The following is an 8,752-nucleotide window of genomic DNA, read 5'->3' as shown; positions in this document are numbered from 1 at the left end:
TCTGTTGAGAGTTTCAGCTGAAAATATGCTGCAACTGAAAAGGAGAAGACTCAAAGAATTTTATATTCTCATTCCTCAATATAAATTGCATAGAGCTAACTAAGACGAGAGTTTTTAATGTCGCAGGAGGGAGAGTGAGTGTAGAATGCTGGACAATGTGGAGCTGCAGAGCTGAGCAGCTGGGACTGAATCTGTTTGGGAGTCTTGCTGTACCCTTAGACTTCATTGCTTTCCCTCTAGAGACATTGATGAAGCATTAGGAAGCCACAAGACCCAGTCCAACTCATTTCAGCCACTCCATGTAGCAAAAATACAGTTCATGGGCCCTTAGTATCCTTCAGTAGCCATGGCCTGATGGTGCATATCATTGCCAAGGCCAGTGGCACTGTGAGCATCTCATACTGGGAGGGCCACTCGTGAGAAGGGCACCAGTGGGAGGCAGAAATGGCCCCACAGACATGACAAGGATGCTCTTAAGCAATTGCAGGTGCCCCTGAATGGGTGGAAGTTGTGCAGTCTGCAGCACAGCTGAGCCTGCAACACTTTGCCATCACTTCTGATATAGCCAAAGTTTTCTCCTATATGTCAAATTAATTGTATGTGTCATATCTCCTGCTTCACATCCCTTTTGGACCAAGTCATGCCCAAATCTGGTTGCTGGTTTCAGGCTGAAGGACAACTGAGGCACACAACTCTCCTCCTTAATCTCTGCACTGGGAAGTCTTGTCAAACCAGGACCTAGGATGAGATGAACTTTGTGCTTTGCTTTCAATATCTTGTCAGCTTTTCAGCTGTGAGGGGTGTGTGAAAGGCATAAATCAGGAAACCTCTAATGTTACCAAGTCAAGCTCCCATCTGTCTCTACTGAAAGGAATGACCTCGTGTGATGCAGATGAAACTTGTTTTTAAAGGTCATGCTGATGGCTTTGTTGTGTCTTACAGAGGCCCTGAAGAAGGAGATTTTATAAGTAGAAATCAGTAGGAGCTGTAGATGGAAACTTTCTGACTATGTTGGCCAGAGCGGGAAGGCTGCCTGCACAGCTGATAAATGTGCCATCTGTAAGGGTGTAAATTGTGGCTCCAAGGCGTGAGTCTGTAGAAAGCCTGTAACACTTCTGAATACATTACCAGTTATCCTTTCTAAAAAGCAAATCAGTTAACGGTTATGGGAAGAACTTTTCCCCTCTGCTATGGCTGTGCTCCCTGGGTCTTCTTTGCCTGGTGGTCTTGGGGTGAAGAAACAACCTCATGTCTGGGGAGACTTCTCTAGATTAATTCCACTGTTTATGCTTTGAATGTGATATTCAGTGTATGACTGGTATGTGATGAGAGGAGGAGGAAGAGGAGTGCGGGAGTTCCCACATCCTTAAATTCAAATTAAATTCAAAGACAGGTGAATTGCTCTTTGTCCCAGACCCTGGGTGTTGGACCTGGGCACCAAAATCTGCAGGTCAGAGATCCACCAAGACCTCCATTCCTAGAGACTGTGTCTGTGCTAGGTGTTTAGGTGGCAAACCTGCAGGCATTGAGTAGGAAAATAGTTGGTGATCATCCAGATAAGCTGGTTTACTGACAAACCTGGATGGCTGGAAGAAGAGCAGCTGTGGTTGATCTGGAAGAGCATATTCTTCCACCATCACACCTATTTGAAGAGGCTCTCCCATGGCTGGGATTGTGTAGTATAATCACCATGCTAATGAAATGTTTCTAGGGTAGAAAAATGGCAGCTTACCCACGTGGAAATGCATCCACGTTGAGAATGATGACTGTTACAAAAGACAAAGTTTGACTGACTTCACCTGACACCAATGAATCTAGAATCCTAAACAGTAGGCTGCGTTCTGTCCCCTCACCCATCCTGCAGCAAATCCCATCTCCCCATGCAAGGTACACAGGATGGGTGTTCTGCTCCTTGCTGATGTCTTTGTCCAGTCTGTAGCAACTTCTGCTGTTTCCCTGCTTGTTCTGCCAACCTCTTCAATAACACCTGCTTTCCCCCTACCTTTACACTACCTCTGGGTTTAGCAACAGCTGGAAAAGTAATTAAAATCTCTTTTGCCCACTTCCACCTTCCCAGGTCAGTAATGAACAGTCTCTTATGCCCCAGGTTCATCCTTCAGGCTTTCCCAGCCTTAAGGAAGGGGAGCACAAGCAGATGGCATCACGGGGGGTAAAAGCTGATTTCTTAAATGGAAAGACAAGATGTGCCCCTCTCTTGCACCCCCCCCTCAAGTACAGCCTGAATCAGTGTGTGAGAGGACAGTGGGTATAAGTGCTTGTGGAATCCATCTGAGCTGGTCCAGGGAGGAGTTTCTGGTCCACTGAGCCTGGTAAGCAATGACATCATTTCCATCAGCATTGTCTCTGTGGAGCTACAGTTCATCAGACACCTTGATGGGAAAGTGGTGCATTTCTTTGCAAGAAAAAGCTGAAGAGAATACCTGGGCTGCAACAGTAAACAATATAAGTTACTGTGTGTAGCTCTTTATGATCTATATCTAATGCAAATGCTGACTGTCTCCAGGGTAATAAAACATCACCCCCAGAGGAAATAATAATAATTACCTTACCTGTAAAAATTGCCTTAACAATTTCCTGTAGCCTGGTTACAGCTTAATATTAAGGGAGCTATATAGTAGGTGTGCATTTATAAACCAGATTCTTAACACATATATAAGACCTTTCTAAATGTTAATCTGTTAATACTCAGCACTTCAAAAAGGCTTAATTGAATGGCAAATAATGAGAATTGTCTTTATACCTTTGAGGATAGCCACAGAGGTCATTATTATTTTTAGCAAAGGGTGTGGAACTCAAGCACATGATTCTCATACCACAAGATATCATCGCAGTCACAGGTTTGGTATGTGTAGGTAAGCACATATGCACCTATATTTGATATAACCAACATGGAAATGGGTTATAATGGGAGTGCACCATGATGTGCAGATGTGGGTCCGACATGAAGTAACAGAAGTTTTGGGGAATGGATAATCTCCAGACATGCATATGTGTTCATACATATGTGAGGTTGGAGATAAACCTTATACTTTCTCACATCTCACTGTGAATATAGAAACTGTTCTCCGTAATCAGGTTTGTCAAATTCAGGAGAAAACATGGACTTTCCCTTACATCAGAGGTTTGGAGGCAATGTCAGAGCCATGACTGCAGTGGAAACACAGAAGAAAATGTGACTTAAGGAAATAAATAAGTGCAGCGGATTGTGTCAAATTAATTTCATGCACAGTTGTCTTAAAAACAAGCAAGAACAGGTCAGAGCCATTCTGCCTGTAACAGATGTTGAGATTTCTTAACTAGTGGTCAAATCTTTTTGCTGATAACTAGTGGTCAAATCTCTCTGCTGATTGGTGATATTAGCCTATTGCTCGTGGGAAGGGTGCTGGTCAAAATCTTCTCCTCACTCATAGCTGGGGGGAAAACAAAAAAGCAGTGGAGGTCATGGGTACTTGGAAAACACAGCCCAACAGTGTCTGATCACTTTCCCTTGTTCTGGATTGCTCATTTTTGGAGCAGAAGAGCAGTGCTGGAAAAGGGGAGGCAACATTTAACCAACGTGACATTGTCCAAGCTGGTTGAAAACTAGATAAAAATTACCCTCATGGCTCTACATTTTGCTTTCCAGAGCAGGTCTTGAAGAAAAAGACAGGGTTTGGAAGAGCAGATTTTACTCTTGTGGTTAACAGGCTAAATAAATAATAAATTCCTGGAGGAAATACTTTACTAATTAAGGCCAAATTGGAAATGACTGGTTTACACTGAAAAGAGCTACTCCAAAAAAAAAGCTGAGCTGCTCTACAGTTACTCACATGAGTAAGCACAGCAAAAACAGTTTAGCCTGGAAAGAGCTAAAGTGCACACAGATAAAATCTCGCTTTGAAAGCAGCAACAAAGGACACATAATTTATATCTCAGTTGGTGACTTCATATGTTTTGCAGAGTTTCTCCAAAATGTATTGGAAATCATAATTCATTTTTAAAATGCATGAAATGAAAATAAGAAATTTCAGGATTTTTTTTTTTTTTTTTTTGAGAGCAAGGAACTTCTGTAAGCAGCAGCGGGGCATCAAAAGAGATTTTAACAAGGAGAAACTTCTGTTGACTTGGGAGCTGTGGATCAGGCTGGAGATTGGCGACTAGATTGACAACAATTAATAAAAGTTGGTTAGACATGCAGGAGCTTGAGTAAGTTGGAACTGATCAGGAGCTGACTGCAGTGTCTCAACATGGAGGTGGTTCTCCAGGAGCTGGGTGCTGGCTGGAGCCTTGCCCGTGGTTGTGATGGGAGCATGGCAGTAGTGATGGATGAGTCATGGAATCCTGTAACAGAATCACAGAATGGCTTGTCTACGAAGTGATCTTCAAGAGCATCTCATTACAACCCCTCTGCCATGGCAGGGATACCTTTCACTATCCTAGGTTGCTCCAGCCACATTCAACCTGGCCTTGGACACTTTCAGGGATGGGACAGCCACAGCTTCTTTGGACAACCTGTGCCAGGGCATCACCACTTTTACAGCCAAGAATTTCTCCCCAATATCCCACTTAACCCTGCCTCTAACAGTGGGAAGCTGTGACACCTACAGCTGGTCTATAGATGCACAGATAATTTGGCATAACAGACATCAACTCCAGCAGCCTAGCTCATTACAGAATTGAGGTAAACAAGTCCCCACATGTGAAGGTGATAGGCTGAATTCAAGCTCGAACAAGGGGACCTCAGCTAATCCCTTTGAAGCATGGATGCACCCATACCATTGGCCAGTGAGCTGAGCAGAGTTTAGAGCTTTAACCAGTCATGTTTGTAAGAGTGGGAAATTCAAAGCCCCTATATTAGGGGGCGCCCTTCAATAAATGTTGGCTGTTGCTGCATGATCTTGGCATGTTTATGTTGCATTCCTGTCTCCATCATCAGCGGCAGGAAGCCATTTCCCCTTGTCCTATTGCTACAGGTCCTGGTCCAAAGTCTCTCTCCAGCTCTCCTGGAGCCCCTTTAGGCACTGGCAGGGGCTCTAAGGTTTGCCTGGAGCCTTCTCTTCCCCAGCTCTCCCAGCCTGTCTCAAGAGCAAAGTGGCTCCAGTTTTTGGAACATCTTCATGGCCTCCTCTGGATTTGCTCCAGAAGGTCCCTGTCCTTATGTTGGGGGCCTCTCTTTCTTCTGCTACTTACCTGGCTTCAGCAAGCGCTGCTCTTCAGTGGGAGCTGAATGCTGGGCTGTGATGTCATGTTGGAGCTGCCTGGGGAGGACAGCTGCTCTTACAGAAGCAAAATTCAGCTTAGGGAAAGGGGTTTTACCTGCTTTGTTTAGAAATGCTCTCCCAGGAATCACCAGGTAAGAAACTCTTTGTATCAGGCAGCTGACATGAAAAACTTACTAGAAGATATGAGTTTATTTCAGTTTGGAAATCTCATCTCTAGTATGACTCAAAATGTGATACTGAACCACAGCAAAATACTTATAAAGGATAAATGGTCCACATCCTGACAAGACAAAGAAAGTGAGAGTGGAGGTGGAAGAGAGATCAGAGATTAGTGGATTAAAGGAAAAACAGCATTCAAGGGTCAAAACCATTCCCAAATGTAGATTTATCCAAAGAAAAGATCTATTGTGAGAAGAATGGGCAAGGAGACCAGCTCCTTTTTAATGCCTTTATTGAGGTCAGCTCTAGGTGGGGGAGCTCAACCACTGCCACCGTTCCCAATGGACAACCCAGAGGAGGAGATGTTCAGCTTTGCCACATGGCAGAGCTGGGGCTTCCATCCTCACAGGTGTCCCCAGGAAGACACTGGCTCGTTGTAAATCTAGGGCAGTCATGGATAGCAAATGTTGTTTAGTTATGGTGACGAGGTCCAGAACATCAGTCAGTTGCTCAATGTTCTCCCTTGCTCCTCAATGTAGTTTGGAGTCCAGTTTGTATCACGGCTTGCTGATTCTAGGGGTCTTTAGATGTTAATCCCACTTCCCCTGGGTGCTAACCCCCATGGGAGTTTGGCTCTTCTACATACTGGGTGCTGTCATCGGTGCCATTGGGGGGTGCCAGGAGCAGCAGAGGCAATAGACAAGGCAAAGTGGTCATCAACAATGTTAAAACAACATCGATATTTAACAAACATGACACAACATGAGGTATTTTAACAAAGAAGGCACCTTATGGTGACAACATTCTACTGTTCAAACTGTAAACATCTTTGTATACACTCAGGAGGTCACATTTTACTCTTTACAAGGTGTGTTAAGAAGCTGTATATAATTTCTGGAGTTACTCATTTCCTTCATGTAGGAAGAGTTATTATCTCTTGTGTGTTTCTTTTCCTTTATGCTGCAATATATTATGTGTTTCTCATCTAGGGGAGCATTTAATTTTTTCATGAACACTAGGAAAGTCACAGGACAAAGCCAAGGAAGTAGCTCTGGTCACCTTGTCCAGAACAGCAGCTTCAGACATTTGCTGGACTTAGGAGCCATCAGTGGAGTTAAGCAATGTTGTCCCTGTCTGTACCTGGAAGAGATGTGTTTCGCTCAAAGATGCCAGTTGTAGGGGGGAGGCAAGGAGTGCTTCTGTTGGACCAGAGCTGGGGGCACTTGCAGCTTCGAGTACAGGATTTACCTGACCCCTTTGTAACTTAAACCAAGAGTCATTGCCTGTCTGTAACAGTCACAGCCATAAAACCCTCTAACAAAAAATAAAAATAATAAATTAAAAAAAATATAAAAAGCACACTTCTCTATTAAATAGATGTCCTCCCTTTTGGTGCTGTTTAGACAAGACACCACCTGTGTCCTGTTTGGTGATCTCAACCTTTTATCAGACAAACTTTCTTTGACACTTCTTTTTCAAGATACCCATTCCTTCGTCTCTCATAACAGTGTGGTGTACCCATAATAGACCTCCTGAGTAGAAAATTCCATTTTTCAGCTTGCTGGTTGCTCTGTGGATGTGATCATCCTGTGCTGCACAAGCACAATGCTGACTTGTGGGCACCTTATAGTCCACTAGGACCCTTGGGTCTTTTCAGCTGGCCCCAGCCTGGGCTGCTGTGTGAGGTTATTTTACCCCTGACATGAAACTTTACATTTCTCTGTGTTAAATCTCTTGAGGTCTGGAGGCTTCCTGGGAGGGCAGCTAATCCATTGTCTAAGAACTGGTTGATTTTAATGACAACATACATTTGGCAATGTTCAGTATCTCCTATTTGATCAGCTGGTCTTCACTAAAGAACTCCTTGCAGCTCTAGGATGTCATTCAACCTGGTGCAAGATCTAAAAGCTTCTGTGGAGCTTTAATGTCTTGATGATTTATGGCTGGGATTGAGACTTTGTCCAAACTGTTGCTCCGTTTGTATAAACCTTTCAGGCTGATGGAGGAGTCTGCAAATTAAGTCTCTGACTTTTATTTAAACTCTGTGAAAATTGAGTTGTTCCCAAGTGACTTTGCATCTCACTTCAGAGTGAGGAAAATCCACAGTCATGGAGTGTGGATTCATGCAGATCAAGGGCTCGCTTTGTAGATCTGAATCAAAGATTTTCAAAATGTTTTTTTCCAGGGGCAAGTCATAGGTGGATGATAAAATTGAACCACTTTAATGTACGTATCTTCTTACTGCATTTGCTCAGTGTCTGTTTATGATGAATGTAAAACAGGCCCAATGTTTAGGCAAGTGGGCACCCTTTTATGTGCTGGGATTTCATGTCTACCATGGCCTGTTAGGCTTTTGAAAAGGAAAAACAAAAAAATCTGCCTAGTTTTTAAATTATGCATTAGTGCATCACTCTTCATGTTATAAACCATTGAAAAAAGTGGAATTATTTGTATTATTTATATGACATTAGGCTTCAGGAGGAGCAGATATAACCCCATTTACTGCTGTACAAGCAAATAGAGTTTGTGTTGGACTGAATAGTCCAAGAAGGTGGCGTTACTCTGAGAGCTCCTTAGTTCAATATCTTGTTTAAGCTCATGTACAAAATCTGTGGAAGAACTGAAGCTGAAGGAATTGCTTTTGCCAGAAAACCCAAGACTGGATCAGCTGGATGGTGAGTACTTTTGAAGTATGAAGGGAAAGCAGAGGGCTGTGAAAAGGTTTCTGAGAAGGGACCATGGTGGTTTGCTGGGCCAGCACTTGCTTGGTGCCTGAAGCCTCCTGCTGTTGATATTCCAGGAGAGAGAAACTGGACAGAGATGACATTTCCTCATTTTTGAGGGCTGTTCTTTCTGGAAGCATTTAATAGTCATAGTTTATCCCCAAACATGTGGCTAAATATATATGTATATATTTATTTTTTTTCTCTCACTAATATTTGGATATTAGAAGCTAGAAATAAACTAGTGTTTATAAAGACATTATGGGCAGGTTATTCCATGTTTTCTTGCCTCTTCCCATGAAAATGCTTGTGCTGGTCCCAGTCAAAAGCAGGCTCCTGGACGTGACACCCATGTTGGGTCAGGATGGCATTGCTGACCTTTGCCTGGGCTAATGCCTGTCCTGCTGAGCTGTGAACATCTCTTGGAGCAAATTGCCATTTGTCAGGAAGAAGTGGGAGACAAAACTGCTCTATCTCATGGTGCAACTGCAGGTGTGTCCCAGAGGTAGGAGGAACTGAATTAAATCTCTCCTATCCAAAGCCCTGAATCCCACTCTCTCCTTCATAATAAAGAGATTTACTCCAAGCCTTTTCCAATAAAACTCTGAATGTACATGTATGTTGTAGGATGAAGGAAAACATCCTTTT

This window comes from Pseudopodoces humilis, chromosome 2 (assembly GCF_049639895.1).
Source record: "Pseudopodoces humilis isolate 2021_Gansu_Grassland_sample_001 chromosome 2, ASM4963989v1, whole genome shotgun sequence".
Taxonomy (NCBI): domain Eukaryota; kingdom Metazoa; phylum Chordata; class Aves; order Passeriformes; family Paridae; genus Pseudopodoces; species Pseudopodoces humilis.
Note: the sequence above shows the minus strand (reverse complement) of the source record.